This window comes from Nipponia nippon, unplaced genomic scaffold, assembly GCF_047370975.1.
Source record: "Nipponia nippon isolate SJK-2023a ecotype South Korea unplaced genomic scaffold, ASM4737097v1 scaffold_12, whole genome shotgun sequence".
Classification (NCBI taxonomy): domain Eukaryota; kingdom Metazoa; phylum Chordata; class Aves; order Pelecaniformes; family Threskiornithidae; genus Nipponia; species Nipponia nippon.
The window spans coordinates 12,031,552-12,052,826 of record NW_028262313.1 but is presented as its reverse complement, the minus strand read 5'-3'; the positions used below and the strand labels follow the sequence as shown (position 1 = coordinate 12,052,826).

Sequence of the window (21,275 nt, the reverse complement as noted above, 5' to 3'; positions counted from 1 at the left end):
TTGGTTGCTTCAAATTAATGGTAAAAATTATTAAACAGATAGAACATTGCATTTGTGTACTACTAATATTTTTATCCACTGGTTAGTACATGATTTAATTATTAGCAGACAACATGTAGGGTTTTTTAAGTTTGATCAGCTGACAGAAAAATTGAAAAAATATTGGTTTAGATATGGCTGTTCTATGTCTGGGCATATCTGTAATAGGGAGGGCTGGCAGGATCAAAAATACTCAGGGTTGTTTCCTGCCCACTGTAAGACCCATGTTACTGCATGTAATGTAGCCAGAAAACCTTGGCTGATTTTTTTACAACATAGTGTGATGGGTACAGCCAAAATCAATGGCACATGTATACATGCCATTTTTTAAATAAAAAATTAACTTGCAGTCTAATAAACTATTCCAATATACATAGAGTTCAATGAGAAAGTGTAAGGGGAATTGTTTTTATACACTGAAATTCTTCTCATTGCCTGATTATAATTTCTCTTCTGGCTTGCTTATTTAGCAAAACAAAAAGCTTACAGTTCCTTCTCATTACAGTTGTTTTTTATAAGCTTAAAACCAGCATGTTAAGTGGCATTTCACAGTCTTCTGCTTAAAGCCTAATTGGTTTATACGGGACACCTTAGAGAGATTCTTTAAAAGAAGTCCAGTTTTTATGTCGCTGACATTATTATACTGTACGAAGGGTAATTCAGCAATTTGTTTGCCTTAAATCATGTTTCTGGGTAGCAGGCCTATACATCATTTCTGCATGAGATTTGTTTTCCTACCTTTTGTTTTTCCCTAACCTCAGAGCCTTTGGGTTAACATGTTTTCTGCTTTAAAGCTCTTATCTGAAAGACACTTTACCACCTCATCCAGGCACTCTCTCATGCTTCCCAACTTCAAAGTCTCAAGCTGGGAAAGCAAATCTAAGTCCCAAATGCTGGACTCTGAGGCTTCTATAGGACCCTCCACTAAAGTTAAGTTCTTGTCTTTAATTGAAAATTGCAGCCAGTATAAATAGGAGTTAGTCTGCAGCAAGCTTGCCACAAAAGGAATTACCTCGTGGAGTGGCCACATTGGGGTAAACAGAGGGGATAAAAAAAAGAAAGAAAAAAAGAAAGAAAAAAAGCCAGGAGTAAAAGAGAGAGGCATTGTACTGTGGAGGTAGCATCAAGACAAGGATTAATGGCTAGAGGAATTGTATTTTGTGTGCTTTCAGCAACATTACAATCTCCCAAAAGTAAGTGTTACTAATAAGTGGGCCAGTAAAGAAAGGCTAGTGTATGAAGGGAAATGGAAAAATCAGGCTCTGTAAATAACAGAAGATTTTCATTCTGTGAAGACCAAGCAAAGTGCTGATGTATTTACTTTTAGTACTTACATTTGGGTCAGCTAGTGAAGTTTGTTATTTTATAGAGTTGTCAAGTGATGGGAAGTGATACATATATACCACACAAATGACATTTTCTGCCAACTTCAGTTACTTCCATGTACCCACAATTTACTTATTTTACAGTACCTAGCTGGTAAGGAGAAACCCAGTCTGCGTTTCACTGTTGATATGTTATACTGATCTAATGGTGAAATCCAAGCAACCACACTGGAAGAGTGCCATGCCCTAACAGACCAGAACAAGGAGAGTAGTGGTGGTGGAAAGGAGGGCAGGATCCCTTTTCAATGCTCAAACCTCTGCTGCCCTGGGATTACAGTGTTGATACAGGCTCACACAACATTATCAGATCTTTGCAGTAACTCAAAAAGACACAGCAAGAGAAAGTGAGGAAAATCCAGTGGTGTTCCTCTTCTCCTTTCTCCCACTCCCAGGAGTGGGGGAAAGTTAGGTTTTTTGGTTGTTGGACTTCCTGAACTGGCTCAATGAATGGTCAGACAAGCACCAGCATTGGCAGAAGGCAGTGGGTGAGAGGAAATAAGATCCCCCTTTACAGTAGGAGCTACAGTTTTAGTAGCTCAGTTGCATTATGGAACTGCACCTTGAGACCTACTAAATTTGGGCGCAGTTCATAGTTCCTTTACCAGCTCCCTGAGTCAACCCAGATATGTCACTTGAAATCTTAATGATAGGATTCTCCACCCACAAAATGGGAAGAATAACTCCTTCTTTTCTTCCAAGTTTCTGACCTTTTCTATATAACCCCAAGCACAGTATGGACACTGTCCTCATGGGAATCCATTCAGCAACTGTGACACATTTTTGTATTAAAATTATTACTATTAAAATGATTGTTTAAGCAAACATACTGATCTCTATTCTGTCTTGAGTAAATCACTTACCCCGTGTATCACATCACTCCATAACAATGGAAATAGTTCAGCTATGGAAACTCTGGATATTCTGAAAAGTAACGGTATGGATATTCTCAGGCAATAGGACTGTTTCATTGCTATCAGTGCACCTACTGTTGGCTTTGTTGTTTGTTTGTTTTTTAATAATTCATAGTTCATCATATTCAAAATGCAGTTTTGAATGGAAGCCAATGGAACCAGAGTCTAAAAATCTACTGGAAGTATAATTGAGTCTGTTAATACATAATGCAGAATTACAGGAAAGCGTAACAGGAGTCAGTAAAATATACTCCACAATGGTTTTTTCATGTTACATAATCTATTTTTAATAAAATATAGAATCTGAGGATTTAAGAGCACTGCTGATACAAAACAGAATCACACTTAAAACAGGAAATTGCATGTGTTTCTACTCACTTTTTAGTGGCTTACAAATGGCATTGATTCAAAACTCTTTCAAAAGTTTCTGCAAGATGAATCCATTGTATGCATCTGCGAGAAACAGAACTGATTAAAAATCCAAAATATATCCTAACTATCTAAATAAACTAACTTAAAAATGGCATTATTTTTGAGAGTTCTAAAAATTACTCACTTAGCCAAGAATTCATGAAGCCCTCTTTCAGTTTTTCCTCTTGGACTTTAATACTTGCATACTTTTTAACTTTTTTTTTTTAAATAGTATTTTCCTTTTTAATTTACTGTTATGGGAAATAATTAAATTGTGCATGGTATGAGGCTCTCTCCATGTGTACACAAACACAAATGCCATGCCTTTTAAACTTGGATCAAAATGAAGTCAGAGAAAGAAAACACTTAGTTTAAGACATTGCCCATTATTATTCCGCTTACAGTACACACTTGGGAAGTTTTCATGTTCATAACTCAATGTCTCCAGTGCACCATACCTCTTAAAAATATGCAAGTTCATTTCAGCATTTATCTGCTCTTTTCTCCTCAGGAGTTCGACTGTTTTTCCGCCTGATGGTTAGAATGAATTGAATATTTTGAACTCATCCATCAGATTTGGAAATGATCCCTGAATTGATGAGAGTGTTTAACAGTTAATTGAACATTTCTGTTGTGAACTTTCATTGTTTCAAAGTGCAAAAATACTGCACCCAGGCACATGGACAAAGAGGATTCATGAAATGATCTTGCACCACAAATATTTTTATCCTCTAGAGAGCAGCAGGCATTTAAATAACGGGGGCCTCACTCTGATCTCACTCTTGGATATCACAAAGAACGGTGATCTGAAAAGGACTTTCACAGGAACTGAGGGCTCCTGTGTTCTGTAGCAGAAAATAATTTCACATTTTTCAAATCCATGTTTTATTCGTACTCATCCTACACAGACTGACTTCCCTAAACATACAATTCAGCTGCTTAACTGCTACCCATGCCCATGTGGAATAGATGTTCATAACAGCAGCCTCAAATATTGGTATGCCTAGGTGACACACACATTGGTAAATAGCTCATTATAGGCAAGTAGAGATACAACACACAAATTCTGCAGGCGGAGAAGCTTTCCAAAGGGACCTGATGATGCCAGGGAGTATTTAGTTGTTTATTAATCTTAATGTAATCTGTATACCCCACTGTCTTAGGTGACTTTGAAAATTCACACCTGCAACCAAGGAAAAAATAAAGGAATCTGGACTTTTCTCCCTCCTTGAGAGTCATGAAAAACTTCATCTTTCAAACTTTCTGCTCCATTACAGCACTTCAACTAAAGAAAAATTATTTTTCTCCATTCTGAAACTCCACCAGATTGCTTTAGTATACTTCACCTTTTTCCTTTTCACCAACTTTTGTACAATTCTTTAATAATATGACTTGAATTTCTTCATTAATATATGGCAAGCCCTTAACTCATTGTCACTGCTTCCTATCATCTCTGGCACCCAGCAGGACATTGGCAGTGTGTCCCACCTCCTAGAGCACCTTCGCCAAACTCCACTGCCTCTTAACAAGGACCTCGAGAAAGCCCTTTCCTCCTTGCGCCTCTCTCAGACTGCAATGCTTTTCCACTGCAAAGCTGCCGGCTCTGCTTCACTGACAAGGCTAATTCCCTAATTCCTCTTGACCAGCTCCCTTTATTTAGTAGCTTTGTTTTTTCAGCACCAAGATCATTCCTCTGTGCTAGATGGTTAATTAACTCTCCTCCCAGGTTTTCCAGGCTCCCGTGGTGCAAGAGGTCTGGCCTCGGTCCTGCAGCTCTGGCTAAGCAGTCACATCCCCCATCCCTGTGAGGTGGAGGTCTGGGCTCAATTTTCTTTGGAAGATTTCGAAACAAAAATATTTCTTTCTAAATTATATTTCTCTCCCACTGTGGGAAACTGCTGAACGTGGACTTTGTATTTCCAGGGAGGATAACATTTTTTTAGCATAAATTCTAAGTCAGAACAAGGTCTCCTCAGCACCAACTGTGTAAAAGGCACGTAGCACTAGTTTAAATGCACAGCAAGCCCTGGGCCAACAGCCACATCCGCCTCTCCCTTCATGTATGTGCCTATGCCATGACAGCAGAGGCATCGGTGCAGTTCTGTGATGAACCAAGCTGTGAAATTTATCCAGCTGAAAGAGGATCATTTTTTTATTTTTGCTGGGCTCCTTTTCAGCCAGCCTCAGTTGATGATGTGGCTTACAAGCACCGAAGCCAGAGAAGAAGTGGAAAACAGCAGCAGGGACACGGGGTTGCTTTTCTGCAAGTCTGCACTGAATCTCTGCTCAGCACTCACCTCCTGAAGGATCAGTGGAAAGCCAGGCATCCTTGGAGGTAATCATGCTCATTATGGCCTTCATCTGCTTTCAGATGTTGCAAACACCAGTTACAACAGATACATCACAGGAATACCACTAGCAATTTGAAATTCATACACATGCAAATCAAAACATTCCCAGCCTCTGGAGTCCCTGCTATTACATGCAGAGATCTAGCAATGTTAGTTAATATCCTGGTGCAATGCACACACATAAGTGCACAACAGCTCACCAGAAGAAATACAGCCCTAGAGAAATTAAAGTCCGTTCACTGCAGCATATTCCTACTTATGCTCAAAACACCATTTGGACAGTGTCAGAATAATTTCTAATGCATTACTAATGAGAACAGACCCATGCAGATAGGTAGGGATAGTTTGGAGGGGATTAGATTCTGTAGTACAGCAATTTTCTGTAAGTTTGAAACACAACGATTCTCTTTATTGTACTGCAGTCAGCTCTATCTGGATAACCTGTATTTCTCTCCAGGTGTTCGGCGTGTTTTAAAAGCACATAAAAAGTGTATTATTTTCTGATTTTTAGCTATTGTCCATCCCCTTTCCTCTTCCTAATCTTCGTCACAAGCAGCACTGCCCCGAAGTTACCCCTACAGTGCTGGGCTCAGACAACTTGCCAGTTACCTTGTGCTCCCTCTGCTGTACATGCAGCAGGAAAGCAAGCACGGAGGCTACCTTGTCTTGCATGAACTGTTTTCTTATCCTTCAGTACACGGGTTTGCTGGTGCCATCCTTCTAGCTATCTCATGTTTCGGTACGTATGGTTCTGCAGAGAAATATTTGGGGTATATTCAACCAGGATTTGACAAAATCACTAGAGATTTTATATCAAACATATACATGCAAGTGTCTGGTTTGAATACATATACAAGCAGCATAGAGACCTAACTGAGATTGTTGGCTAAATGTAAGTTATCAACAGGGAAAGAAGCTTTTTAACTATGTTATCATGGAAATCTACGGGAATCACATCTCCAGCTTGAGCAGGGTGAAGAGGAGGAGCACTTTGGAAAGACTTTGCCCAGTGAAGTCTGACTAACCAACTTACCCAGACTTATGTTTGCTGCTTTTTGCCCGCTCTGACTTATGCCTGAGACTGGAAACTCCTCAGACCTGTGAATGCCCTCCATCCCTCTCCACACTGGGCCTTTAAAGCTGAGCTGTGTCTTTCACAGCACTAACAGCAAATATAATGAGCCTTAAGTAAGGAGCAAAAGCAGAGATGGCAAGTTCATCAGTTGGAAGTGACAGAGAAAGGGAAAGACAGGGTGGGAGGGAGTTTCAAATCAATCACGGGCCAACAAAGATCGACTGAAGTGATGCAGCTGCAAAAAGAGACGAAGGTGAGCCCAGGAGCCAGCTGGGAAGGGTTGTTTGCTGGCTGTAGGGCAGGACACCACTGTGACCTCAGCAGATATAACCATGCCCAGTTCTCTTTAAGAAAGTGGGATCCAACCTAAATCCAGTGCAAAGAAATAATAATAATAATTAAAAAATAGCTTTATGCAAAGAGATTAAAAGAACTTCCTGAAGATTACAACTGAATTGGGGTACAAATTTTTTTTTTAAAGAGACACCGTGGGTAAAGATAAGGGAGAGCAAAGGCTACTTCAGCTGAAAGACAATCTGACACAAACCCAAATGAACTGCTTGTGAAGAGTCATGGGGCATAGGGACCCAAAGAAGCATCCCCATTACTGTGATAATTCGTTCTTTCTCTTTTTCTGGTCCTGGGAGTTTTCATTCCTTGCTGCCCCATGGCACAGATTCAGTTGAAGCACTGAAGATGACCCTTATCCAGAACACTCTCTGGGCACAATTATGTTTGAAATCTGTCAGGATGAGGACCAGTTAAACCCAGGTATTGCATTTGTGTTAAAGGTTGTGGCCATAAGACATTGCCTGTGATCATATGCAGTGACACCAATGTTTTCCAGCAGGCTTAAAACTGCGGACTGCACCGGGGAACCTAAAAACAGGGCATGGTGCCACTCAGCATTGGTGACCATCGGGGAGTCAGGAGTGCACAACATCACAAGGGAAGAGCTTCTCACACAGCGTTGCTGGGTACAGACACAGGTATCATCAGCTTCAAGTTCAATCTCAACTCATAATGAAAGAAAAGCAAAAAGCAACAATTCCTCTCCTTTTATGGTTTCACAAATAATAACTAATGAACGAATAGGTAAAGTCCAAGATGATGATTCACTTATGGCATTGTCAGTACTGACATTCAAAAATAATGAATCCCACCATAAGGCTGGCTTAAAATCAACTCTTTCAAGGACTGCTTATAGAATTTATAAAGTTTGTATTCTTTTTTGCATCCTATTATTTAAAATACCAGTGTGTATTTTGGTCACAGGACCCAGCTTCTCTCTGCAATTTTGAATTGTTTTTAAAAAAATCTCCACATTGTAGAAACACAAGGTTCATGGAAAATGCCCTGATTTCATAAGCCACTTAACTCCTATAAGTTAACAGTAATTCTTCCCCAAATTAAAACACAGTGCTTTATACTGTATTGAATTTGGATACAATTTGTGAGCTAGTGATGCTAAAAAACACATAAGAAATTCAATGCAATAATTAAAATTATGAGATTTTCATATGCAGAGAGAATTAAGTTAGATGCTTTTAATGCCAACAGCTTTTCTGCTAGCAGGTCTAGAGCAGTGTGTAGGAAGAGGGCAGGAGGTGTTTGCAAGGCTGCCTGGTAAATGCATTCCTGACACTGCTCTTCCTACCACCTAACACAGGATACTGATGGATGGTTATGACACAGTGGATGTAGGAATAAATGACTTCTGCAGGTATCCAGCAGCTCCCATAATGACATAGCTTCAAGTGCTGTAAATATTGGTCCAACCCCCAGTGTTTTAACAGGCTGTTAGCGGTACTGATTACACAACAGATTACTTCAGATACCCTTGAGATTCATATCATCTAACAAGATATGAGACGCTGAGGGGAGGAAGAGCAGGGTTTACACAGTGATGCACTGCTCTATAGGGGCTATTGAGAGATTTGATGATATAAAGACTGTGAGTGGCTTTACAGATAGTTGATAGTTCAATGAGAGCCTCAAAAGGTATTCTGTATCTTTATGCATATACAAATATTTACAGATCTTTTAAAGATCAAGACTGTCGTTATCAGTTTATGTGCTATATATTGGCATTATCCAGTGTGACCTCAGGAAAGCTGATGCTCTGCAGTGGTAATGCGATGGTATGTTCAGCTCTGCTGGATCTCCATAGAGTGGGCCTGGAATGCATTGGTGAACAATACCCAGGACTGCACAGAGCAAAGAATGAAGGGCAGCAGAGTTTGATAACCACATTAAAGCACTACCAACATCTGTTCAAGCCAAAGACAACACTATCTCCAGGAATTAACCTTCTGAACCACTTAATCATTAACCTCAGCAGAGAGAAAGTTAGACAACAAGAGCCTATTTGTCAGTAGCCCCTCAGAGAGATGCGGCAAGCAATATTTTACTGAGAACAGCGTGAGAAGGGCTTGCACAGCTTTATAAATTTTAAACACAGAATATATTTGTGTGGGAAACAAGGAGACAAATAAACAGCTGATCCTACCTTGAAGACTTCGTTCATTTATCCTGTTTAAAGTGGCTTGACTGGTTTGTCCTGCATTGTGTAACAAGATTTCCTCTAAACAAGTAGAGATGCTTCAGTTCTTACTCAGAAATACTCCTGGTTGTGGAAAGATTTACAAATGGATAGGATGTTACCATTTTCAACTTGCAACTGTATCCTCAAGTTTTCTACTGAAAAACAAATTGGGAACTATTGCTTTGCAAGAAGCAGTAAAGCTAGAGAAGCAAAGTGGTTTTGTTTAATAATTATTTGCCTATATATACTGTTTGACATGTGAGGTCATCCATTTAGTTATTCTGCTATAACCTGGCCAAATGCCCTCCCTTCACACAATTACATTTGTTGCAGATTTTGTTTCTTTTGGTTTTAATTTTGTTTTTCAAGGGAGGAAAGGCTTTGGTTTCTTCGAACTACAGTGCCCCAAATTTATAGCAAAACTGCACTATGGGGTATTGGGGCTGACAGTTTATTCCTCTGGACCTCATGTAATCATTTACCAAGGAGGTGTAAAACACTGCCACATAAGAATGATGCTGCTTAACACCCACTTTTCACCAAGCTCAGTGGCCACACAAGGTGTAGGACAATGCATAATGAGGGCCCATATGTCTGCTTAGATATTGCCACAGTTGGAGGGGAAAAAAAGAAGAAAAAAACCAAACCGTTGGGAAGATGACTGACTGAAGAGCTGCAAACAGCAATCTGCTACAAGCCAGGAGTTATATAATTACAAAATTGGGTTATCCCTGGAATGGCTCAAAGTCTCAACCCATCAGTGCAGGGAACAGGAAGCAAGTTGCAAGGGAAAAACCACTTGATTAAAGTATATTGTCCAGGGGACAGACTGGTCCCTACTGTCTACATAGGGAGCTCCTGTCTATTACTACTTGAACTGCCCTACTTAAAAGAGAATTATGATGTCTCTGGTAGGGGAAAAAGGGATGGTCTAACACCAAGGGATGAGGAAGGAAGACCTCAGCCGTCTGCTGTTTTTTCTGGGCTAGCTTTCTGTTGGTCAGCAAGCTGAACTGACTCAGTACAGAGACTCACGTATGTCAGAGCCAGCACAAGGACAGCATCACACAACCAGGGACAGAGTCCCACTCTTTCACACAGCTGCAAGACCTTAAATCAGCCCAAACCACAATGTATTACTTTACCTTTGTGTATCTGCTTACAAAGCAGACCAGTAACTTCATCAAAAAAGGTCAATAATGCTTCATTTTTCAATAAATAATAAAATATTAACACCCTTGGTAGAAAAGCCATGATTGAATGGGCATAGAAACTAAATTAGCCACTCAGATTAGGGGTCAGACTGAAGAAAGTGTGGGCTGCCCCTGGTGTGGAGGCACCATTCCCATCTGTCTTCCCTTACCTGTGCCTGTCCAGACACAAGACAGAGACACTACAGTCCAACAGTAATCTACATGTTACATTAGGCATGAATTATGTCCCCCAGCTCACCTGACCTTAATGGTTTCAGTGTGATTAGTGGTGTGTTGAAAAAAAAAAAAAAAAAAGCCTAATAATTACTTATTTTTAAATCAGTAAAAGGTAAAGAGTGCTGTCTCCCCAAAGACAGTCATATTTACAAACACACTAGGAAGATGCTCCTCTGGTCAAGACATCTTAAAGAAACGTTCCTCAGACAATTAATTTCTCCAACATGATTATTCATCATAGTCTATACTCCCAAAATTGATTTCTCAGGGTTTATCATGGTAATTTAATCCTTACTGCTGACTGTTGGTGCTCTTCAGAAGCTGAGCTGCATAACTGGTTTTGAAACCACTGTCTGCTGAGACGACTAAAGTGGAGCAGCAAACAAGGCACTCTCCTTTCACTTGCATCACTGAGCTCATTAATGTGGATAATTAATTGGAGCTTTGTAACCCTCTCTTTGTACACCAACAACAAGCAAGTCACAGTAGCTGTACTACCCCCCCCTCACCTGAGCACTCTTGCACAGACACCTGCTGCTCGTAATTAAGATCCATTGCCCAAATTTACATATCCTGATTTCTATCACTCAGCTCCTAGAGATAAAGGAAAGCATTTACTGCAGGGAAATGACAGCTCAAATTATGCTGCTCATGTATGGCTTGCCTGGGCAGCTGCTTATGCTAAAGGACCCTGACACGAAACACCAAAGTGTTTCTATTTAAAAAGTATATGTTTGGATTGAATTTAAAGAAAAGCACATGGTGATTTTCCCCTTAGGAGGATAATAGTCTTTTCATTAGATAACAAGTGTCAAAAGATGCCATAAACTTCATGGCAGGCTTTGTTAGGCACAGTGCTGCACAGAGCTCAGCAGTGAACTTGTGGAGTCCCCACTTCCCTCCCTGAACTGGCTGTTCAAGTGTGTGCCCCTGGTTTAGGAAAAGCAGATGTCTCACAAACCATGCAGTGAAGACCTTACCCTCAGCTAGCCTGTGAAGAGGAGGCTGACCCTTGCATCCACAATTCAACAAGGCTGATACGGCACAGGAGAGAGAGCTACTGTGAACTCAATTGACAGTCTTTGAAAATACAGTCAAAAATGCCAGATATTCCTATGCAGAGCAAGTGGAGTGTGCAGCTCCCACTGATACTTCAGAGGGAGGCAACTTTCCATGTGCACACCTTTACTGCACTGGTAACATCAGATATCACCTGTTCCTCAGCTTTTTGAGTGATGCTAATAGCCAGAATGAATCTCCTGGTAATCGCTCATGTTGCTCCTCACTATGTTTTTCCTCCAGGTTTATTAGGCTGCTGCAATGCCCCAGGGCAAGATTCAGCTTTCATTGGAAGCCTTTTAGAGTCTTCACTGGGTTTAAATCAGTCATCCAGATGATTAAAATTATTCTAAATCTGATTTACTCACATACCAAATGGGGGCTAACCGAGAACAGCTACCAGGGCAGAACTTCAATGTCAGCGGGATTTGGATTTATAACTTGCTTCAGTTCACTTCCAAATGTGGAATTCACATTCCAGCATGTTTTCAGCTCATATTCAAGAGAAGGAATGAACTTAAAACTATGAATGGGAAACACAGTAGAGTGAATACAGAAGGCCATAGGGTGATCTCAGTACAAATATCAATGTATAACGTTAATCCAGAGTGATCTGCAGGAAGTCCAAGTGGTAGTGGTGCAAAACCAGATCAATAGAGAGCATAATCTGGATGAGTGTCATGAAGCTCTGCCCTGATTTGCTCCTTAGCGGAGGATCAAGAAGAAAAATTGACTTTCATTCCCACTTTATTGTTTGCTCTGTGCTTTTTTTACATTTTTATATGAGCTAATCTAAAAAGTGATGGCTACACTTTTTAAAGCACTGTCTCCAAATTCTCCTAGTTCTGCTCACAAAAATGAGATGGCATTCAAGGTGGAGGACTCTTGAGAGTCTCATAAGGTATCTCTGAGGTTCTTTCCACATCTCCCTTTTGGAAGTATTTTTCCTTTCACTTTTTTCTTAATTAAAAAAAAAAATGCTAGACATAAGATGCATTTTTCTGCTTCTTGAACTTTGAAAGAGATAGTGCTTACTATTATTGGAGTTAGGATGATAAGCTAGATACACCTGAGGTCTGATACAGCTTGGCAGTTGCTGTTTTCAAGAACAAAAGCAAACATCCAGTTCATGGCATCTGAAGAGCAAAGTTCCACACTGAGTTTCTTTCTTTAAGGGAATGTAAAAAAGATCTGACATTAAAGTTACCTAAAATCATGACTGTTTCTGAAAATAATAGTGTGATGGATATTTGATTGCTTACATTTAAGAAAAACAGAAAAGAAACTAATTTCTAATGGAATTAACAGCTACCAAACTTCATTAAAAAATTAAGACACTTCAGAACTAGACATGAAAATGGTACATTATTCCTTATCTGTGACATAGCTTGAGAATACATCCATAGGAGTACCTGTTCAGCAGCCTGCGGCAAATGAAAAAGACAAAGAAAAACATTGCACTGGGAGTCATTAATTGAATTAATTAACCTAGTGACATTGTCATAAGAAGAATTTATCTGGTAACCAGCAGGAGCAGATCCCCAATCATTTCACCATGGCTTCTTCCACAGATTAACAGTCACACAAGCCTCTGCCAGCTGGCTGTTAACATTGCAAATTATCAGAAATTAATTAGCCAAATGCTGTGCACCCATGTGGATATTTTTGTTTTTAAGTAAAGATTATGAAGCAAATAGCTCATCTGATGATTTATTGAGAGAAAATGTCATTGTTTAAACAAATAGGTTGCAGCATGGCTTTCTAATGGGAGAAAGAAAAAAAGGGAGGGGGGAACTTAGAGCAAACCATAGTAACAAAAGCCAAACACTTGTAAATAGGAATTAAACAATCCACTCTGAAAATAGGGGCATACACAAATTAATTCAGAACGGTCTATTTTTTTTTTTTTTGAGAATAAAAATAATTCCATTTGCATACTTTTCAGAATAATTAAGTTTGCTGCTTCAATCTATTAAGATGGGATTCAACTATTCAGAAGTACTTCTGCAAGATAGCTTTGTTCATCCAGATAGTAATCACTATATCACACATGAAAAGCAGAATTTTAAGGAAACTGAAAGAGCAACGTGAAGCTTAGCCTTATTATTTTCTGCAACCTCTTGTCAGAGTAACAGGCAATGTAACCATAGCACTTTGGAAAGACTCCTTTTGATACTACAGTGCTTCTTAGGAGTTAGTCAAGGACTTGTCTAAAATAAAGTCTTAATCTCCATGTGATTTAAACAAAAGGAAAGCAGATTCAGTCTCACTAATGGGTTTCAACTGTCCTCTTCAAAATCTCTTTCACTTCCACCTGACAGTGCTTTATTTGTATGTTTTCTATTTAAATGGACTTGGAAAACTCCACGAAGGAGTTTTTAAACATGCAAAACTGACACTTCACAATCAATTGGGAAGTGTAACGCATTTATATTTAACAACCGACAATAATCCATGTTTTTGGAGGAGTGGGTTTTATAGAATGCAAGTAATAACAAATTTAGCCCAAGAATGCACAGATTAATCTGGACACAGAGCTGCTGTGAGGGTAAAAGAGGGACAGAGGGAAACAGAAAAGGAGAAAAAGATTAGTGGTGACTAACTTTCTTTGAGGATTTATGGAAACACAGAGGGTCAGACGGGATGTTGCTGATGCTCAATATTGAGGCTCTGAGAAGGCGATCGCAGGTTTGAAATAATATCTTGTAAGAGACCCCAAGGGAAACATGACTGGCCAGGTTATCATTCCAGGCTAATGTGATATTCTTCCCGTTGGGATCTGCAGGCTCACAGTCTCAGGTTTCCAGTCCCTGGGGGAAGATGAGGCTGTGAGGGTCTTCCTGAGGACAAGGCAACCCTGTGAGCTGGGAAGGGGCCTCCCGCAGTGGGTATGGATGCGGAGGTGTCCAAACACAGCCAGGGCAGTGCAAGGAGAAAGAATAGGTGATGCTCTCCCCTCTCTCAGTGAAAGGAAAAATATCCCAAAACTAAGGACCACTGGCCCTGCCTGGGCCAAGCTATCCCTACCAGGCGTCCTAATCACAGGTAGGGCGTGTCACAGACTCACATCAATTATTTATGCCTGGCTGAAAATAAAACTTCCATTTATGGGAAACTGGAGGTTTCCAGTGTTTCATTCTATATGGGCACAAAGTCCACGTCACAGAAAGTCCTCTAAACCAGAATGCGCTGTGCCAAGGCCTGTCCAAAAAATAGGGATGTTCAGAACCAACCCATTGGCAAAGCAGGCAGCTGCTAACTTCGCTTAGTCCCTATTTGCCCAGCTAGCTGACGGGTTACTTCCACACCAGGTACGGAGCTAGAAGATGTGCCTATGTGCAGGCAGCCAAAAAGTCTTGCCTGGAAAACACGTAATGTCTAGAAACCTGAAGTTCTCAGACATCAACAACTTCCAGTGCTACTAAAGCAGTCTTTAAAAGACTTATTTTAAAATAAAAAAAAGACTTATTTTAAAATAAAAATAAAAGCCAGCTTCTTGAAAGCTGATATCTCAGCTAGGCTCAGTTTCTCGCTTCTTAAGAAGCTGCTTTATCACAGCATGAATCTTACTGTTGCATGGCACAAAGCATCAACTCAGGGACTTACAATTAAGCTCCTAAATCCACATTTATGCAACAAAAAACCAAATAACTTGATTTTTTGAATGTTGATTTCTCATTACCTGGCGGTAGAAACCTGAACTTTATACCTTTATATCTATACATTATACCTTTATGTTTTCCTACTTATAAGCTGTTGCCTGCTTAACTCCACTGCGAAAGAATGAGGTGTTGGGAAAAGGCTACAAGGAATAAGATGGCTAAATAGCAGAACAGACAATAGAACCCAAGCACTTAATTATGAAATAATTTTCTTAGGACCTGAAAATTTCTACTCTAAGACACTTTAATTTTTTATTATTGACTACCATAAGCATTAAAATAATCAAGAGCCAACCTGCCTGAACTCTTCAGATAATTTTTACTATTATATCTTATGGTGTTTGAATTCTTATAGACCCCTTTCAAGCATTTATCTTACAGGACTGTCGCAATGTCAAAACTATGTAACTTTTATAAATCAGTTTTTAAATAAAGCTATCAAATATCATTAAAAAAAGAGAACACCATTTCAAAAAACCAAGCTGTAGCTGAAACCTTCTTAGCATAAACTTGTTGGACATTTCCAATTACTCAGCACTTCAAGAGAACTGAAAAGTGCACTTAGGATAAGCACGTGTACCAGGATTTACAGTACTTTTTGTGCAACAGTCTGTGTGCATAGATGCTTAGGCAAAGAAGCAGTGGAAGAAGGCTGCATTTAATCCTGAGAATAACTTTAGAAACCCTGTGAAAATTTTGTGTATCATATCCTGAGCATGATACTGAGCCAGAAATAAAGAGAACAACTCTACTGTAAGAGGAGCCTTTTTCCTTAGGTCTATGAAACTCCTGGTTTTATATTAGGTCAGTATTCTTGTGCCAGAACTGTCTTGGGTTAGCACTTTCAAGTAGAAGAAATATTCAGCATATATGATGTACTGCCATATAAAGTTACATAGGTGCCTAATTTCGTTTATGGATCTTGTCAAAAGCCTTTGTGCACACGTGTACACGTGTGTTTGCCCCACGTTACAAAAGCACTTGTGCTTTCTGTGAAGAGTCCACTATGAAAAGACTGCAGGAACACTTTTCGTACAAGTTTTATTGTGCCCAGATGACAATAGGTTGTATATTTTCTACATCAGAAAATCTTTTCATGTATTTTCCCTCCCCGTACCCATTATAAAACATATGTTCTTCAGTGCAACATAAAACAAAACATGGGAAAAGACAGCAGAATTTTCAGAAAAACACGGGTTTTGTTTTCTTGCACTTTCCTGAGTGACTTGTCATGTCAAATAGTGTCAGTCACATCTGATTAGGTGATTTTATGACTCCAAGACATAAAGCTACATGACTGATGCACCTCGATGCAATGCACTGCAAGATGACTCACCCTCTGGGAAACTTAAAACAATGCACTTTTCAGAAAGCTTAACCCTTAATGCTCGGAGTCAAATTCCACTAGCATGCTTCCATCACAGTCATAAGATAGAGGGTGACCATTGACTTAAAGGTGTAAAGCAGCAGCATGGCTTTTCAGAAAGTGAACTGGTAAAAGATCTGAAGAATATGCTGGTAAGTTTTTGACTTGGTATTAACATACCAGACAGTGGCTCACTACTCCTTATAAAAATTGTTTTCAGGAAAATACTTAACTTTTGATAAATCTAGAGTATTTTCACACAGAATAAATAGGACAGATCATTTCTTTGAATCATTTATCCAGTGTTCCGTTTTGCAAAATCATGTATACAGGTCATACATCACATCTCTACGTTGAAGAATTATTAGCAATGGTCTTAGGTACCTGCAAATATTAAGGCACTATAATTGAAACAACAGTAGACAATTCACAGAGTAACAATTTATAAGTCATCGTTGTTTTACCATAGCATTTTTTGTGCCTAAATGAGATGTTTTATTAAAATATTAATTGGATGATGAAAAATTTGGGGGGACTTCACATTGATTGCCACCTATGGTTATTTCCCCCTTTTATTTAAACTCAGTGATAAGACGGAGATGTTCTGAAATATGTTTTTTGAGGAGAAACATTTTTCGTGACATTTTGAAAGTAATTTGCTATTTATTTTATGCAGGAAAAAAGACACACAAAGCAATATACACATGGTATTATTCATCACAGATTTCTGCTTTTTTTAACAAAAGCTAGTCCAGCTATCTACTTAGATATAATCTAACAACACAGAAATAATTGTGCTGCATTAAAGTAATACAGGTGTTTTACCTGTAGAAAGTAACACATTTCAACATTAGCTATTACCATATCATAAAGTAATATTATTTTCTTGCATTACATGATGATTAGCTGTCAAAAAAATCACACTGTTTATCTGCAAAATCTTCATTTTAGCTATTTTACCTATTTAAAAATAATCCACCAGTAATGAAAATGGAACAGGTTGTAATGATATTATTTTGAGAATTTCACTAGCTATGTGTGGAAATATTAAACCATGTGGTATCCAAACAAACAAGTAAGAAATACTGCAGCAGCAACAAAGGAGCTGCACTTTGCCTCAGAGCTCATGGTGAGCCATGGACACCACCCATCTCCCACTTTGGACCTTTCTGTGAACTTCGGGAGGTTGAACATCTCACTTGCTAAGAGCCATCTCCCCAGGAGAGTCAAACAACACAACACCTACTAAAGACAGACAGCAGTAACAAGGAAGGCATCAGCTCAAAGTTAATCAGCATTGGTTTATCTACAACTTATGCTGTCAGATTAACTCAAAATGAAAAGTTTGTGTGCCAGCAGTTGATGCAAAGTGTTTGTATGTCTGTGTTGTTTTATGGGTGACATCTTGATTAATAAACCAGACCAATAAAACCCTAAAATTGCATATATTAAATGGATTAAAGGCTGCTTAAATAATAGGTTTCCACATGTAATTACAAATAGGAATTGTGTTTAACAGCTGTTTCGAGTACAGTCCCTAAGCATCTGTTCTCTGCTGCTTAACATTTCTGTCAATGACTTGGGGAAAAAAACAAATACAAAAACATTACTGATAAAGAATACAGACTGGGGGAATGTTAACTAAAAAGACTAGACCAATAATACAAAGTATTATTGTATTATTATATATTATTATATATTATTATATATTACAATAATAATATATATTATTATTATATATATTATTGGTCTAGTATTATTACTGGACCAATAATACAAAGTAAGCTGGATGGCTCGGTAAATTATGCACAATGAGCAAATACACAGTGGGACCACTGACTTTGAAAAAAAACTGTGGGGTTGTGGATGAAAATTCATCATCTCCTGCGCAATAAAGTAACCAAAGGGGCCAGTGTATTCTTGGGGTATACAAGCAGCAGAATAGCAAGGAGCAGCAGGCTATATTACCTTTTTACCTGGTATTGGTACTACTGTTCCTGAAATCTGTGCACAGTTCTGGCATTTACAATTCAAAAATTATACTGGAGAAACCAAGAGTCCAGAGAAGAGGCACATGAATGAGTAAAAGCCAGGAAAACATGCTTTCTGGTGAAAGACTCTAAGAGATCAATCTATTTAGCTCCTTTCAAAAAAGACCATCTGACTTGATCATAGCCCTTACCCAGTACAAAAGGAAGAGAAATCTGACAGCTGATGCTGCTGTATTTTAGACAGAAGATGCAGTGGCTGAATTTTGAAACTTGATAAATTTATATTAACTGCAAAGTTCAGATTTCACTCCAAAACTGAGCTGGTAGAAGAACAGAGTAAGTGCAAAGAATCTGTAATTTTTTTTTTTCTTTACTGTGCATGGATAGGTCTGTAAAGATGATATTCTAGTTGAAGTACAAGTACTGACCTTGCAGAAACAATTCATAGGGGAGTGCCACTGCTTAGGTCACTCAGGAAGTTAAGTAAGTTAGATGACCACACTCATCCCTGTTGACCTTCAAATCCATGACACTAGCTGAAGATTAGACTCTAAGTCTGGAAGAAAAAATAATGCTCACATTCAAGATAGCTAGCCACTAGAAACCACTCTAAGAGCCATCTTTAGTGTGCATGGTATTGACCATGAACTCCAGTTTGTCCCTTACAGTCATGAGCTGGCTAAAAAACCCTAAGAAAAAGACTGACAGAACATTTTCACTTCTACATGAGCTGCACAAAAGGCTCAAGAACATTTGTTGCCAGTGGGAAGGGGGAAACTGGAAGAAGGGAATCTTACGAATCTTGCACTATTGATTAGCTGCACTCAGCTAGGACAGGAGTAAATACTGATGGACTACTGCCTATCACTGCTAGTCAAGGTTGCTGTGTGCACTGGCGTAGAAGAGACCAGAAGCATATGACACTTCACTGAAGGGAGGAGAAGATTTATAAATCTATTTGCTGGAAAGGAGTTACATTCAGTTATTAAGATTCATTCCAATTTTTTTACAACTGCAGAATTTATTTGCCTCTGCTAGGAGGACAGGATTGAAAACCAGCCACTAGTAGCTTCTACTTGCTGTTCTAACATGAGAGGTGGCTGGGAGTTACCCCAGCATCATGCCATCTTTATTAGTAAAACCTGCTATAGCCTTATGATATTTGAAAGGAGACATTGACTGATTCAACTGTTCATTACTCCACTATATCACTGTTATTTGCTTGCATTCTTAAACTAGGAATAGGAAGACTGAGATGCTGTAAGCAGGCAGAGTCCTATGCAATTGCAGCCTGAGTGCAAAAAGACACTGCATGATAAATTCCCACCTGCATCAAACACTCTTATCTTCTTCCCATTTCTTGTGCCCTCTCCCACTCACCTGGAACTGAACACTTCCCCTTTGTTTCATCTTATCTTGAAAACAAGGAAATACCACGAGTTACATGTCAATATGACCTCTGTGAACTAGGAAAAAGCTGTCTAATGTAATGCCTTGTGGCTCCATTAAACCAATTAAAGATGCATCTTGAATTCTAGCAGTGTTGGGAAAAGAAAATATGCTTTAGGCTGTGAGTTTAAAAAAACGCAAAGAGACTAGAGATAAAGACTTGCTCTTCTGCTCACAGATCCTTTGTAAGATGGGCTTACATAGGATTTTCCCACAATTAACTTTAAACTGTGTTTTTTCAGTTTATTGAATATTTTCACTTTGTATTTCGTGGATTAAACTGAAAATGTTAGCATTTTAGGCAAGCTAAAGGTTAACTGGGGAAATAGGAAGTAATCTCTAACAAAATTATTACGAATTTTCTTTCCATAGTTTAGGAATCAATGAAACAATAAGCAAGATTAAATATTTGTATTTATGGGATTTCCTTTATCATGTATCAATGTACAAATTCCTTGTCCCATAGAAGACTGGGGACTGAGTTTTGCCTTTAGCCTTCCTCTTATACTTCCACATTAGACTATACTTTTTGAACAGAAGAAGTTAAGATACATTAAGATACATACCTACTTCTAGGTCAGCCGATCCCTATAGGTTCAATTAATGACTGGCCTTCCCACATTGACCTTACTGCAGTGTATAGCAGAGCAGATCCAATCTGGAGAAGCAAAGGCAGGATGCTGGCTCTCTCTGAGGACATCTGAAATGGTTGTACAGTCCTTGGACTGTGCAGAAAAAATTATGAAAGAGCTGTCTTGAATGTCCTGCTCTTCTGCAGTTGGTACTTACCTTCGAGTGGAATCAGCACCAGATTAATGCTGTCTGAAGCCAGCGATAGCCAAGTCTAAGGAGCACTAAGCATCCAGATGAAATCTCTAATTTAGATCCATATTTGCCAGAAAGGGCCCAAGTTTCCTAATGCTGTGGAGGTAAAAAATTACTTTTCATTATAACATTAAACTAAGCAAAGTCAAACAGAACTTAAAAACTTCTCAAGGTCTTTGGAAAATGAAGGAAGACAATGTTCCTGCATGAGTTTTGCCCTACTGATGTCCAGACTTGATCTGAAGACAGATGACGTTAGATATATGTCAACTACGTTAATACATTTTCATTGGACAAATTAATACAGAGACCTTTTCCACACACAACTGTGGCAGCAGTATACACTATTTTGGTTGGGGACGTCATCTAATTAAATAGATAAGCTGGTATGATCTTTATAGGCACCTATATAAAGATCTCTCATACATCAGACCAGTTTTTTCTCCTTCCTATAAGGGAAAGCTGTAGTGAATGCTTACAGTGATGTGTTTGGCCCCTGACTATACCAGTGTAACAATACTGGGTTTTAGGAAAGCAGTGTAATTTCTAGGTGCACTTAGTGCATCAGTGTCAGAGCAAGATTTGACAGAAAGTTACCTTTGATTACCTTCAGCTCAAGTTGCCTTTGGTTTCAGACTGACTCATATAGGAAATTCATTAGCAAAAAATGTATAATGCAACAGAGGTATTTACAGTTTACCTGAAAACATTCTGTATTTTTTTAATTTCCCCACCACTGGTGAGGTCAAGAAGCCGCTTCCCTGTGGGCCTGTCTG

The 21,275-nt window shown here is 39.0% G+C and overlaps 2 long non-coding RNA genes across 3 annotated transcripts in view; one reads left to right on the top strand and one right to left on the bottom strand.

Annotated features, from left to right (window-relative positions):
- LOC148056697 (uncharacterized) overlaps positions 1-7,754 on the top strand; it is a 48,328-nt gene extending 40,574 nt beyond the window's left edge. For both annotated transcript variants that reach the window (XR_015702450.1, XR_015702449.1), the window contains exon 4: positions 7,023-7,754. This is a non-coding gene — a long non-coding RNA (uncharacterized LOC148056697). The remainder of the gene's footprint in view (positions 1-7,022) is intronic.
- Positions 5,604-21,275, bottom strand: part of LOC148056696 (uncharacterized) — a 40,986-nt gene continuing 25,314 nt past the window's right edge. The window contains exons 3-5 of the long non-coding RNA XR_015702448.1: positions 20,464-20,595; positions 8,682-8,798; positions 5,604-5,848 (exon numbers count right to left, since the gene is read on the bottom strand). This is a non-coding gene — a long non-coding RNA (uncharacterized LOC148056696). The remainder of the gene's footprint in view (positions 5,849-8,681; positions 8,799-20,463; positions 20,596-21,275) is intronic.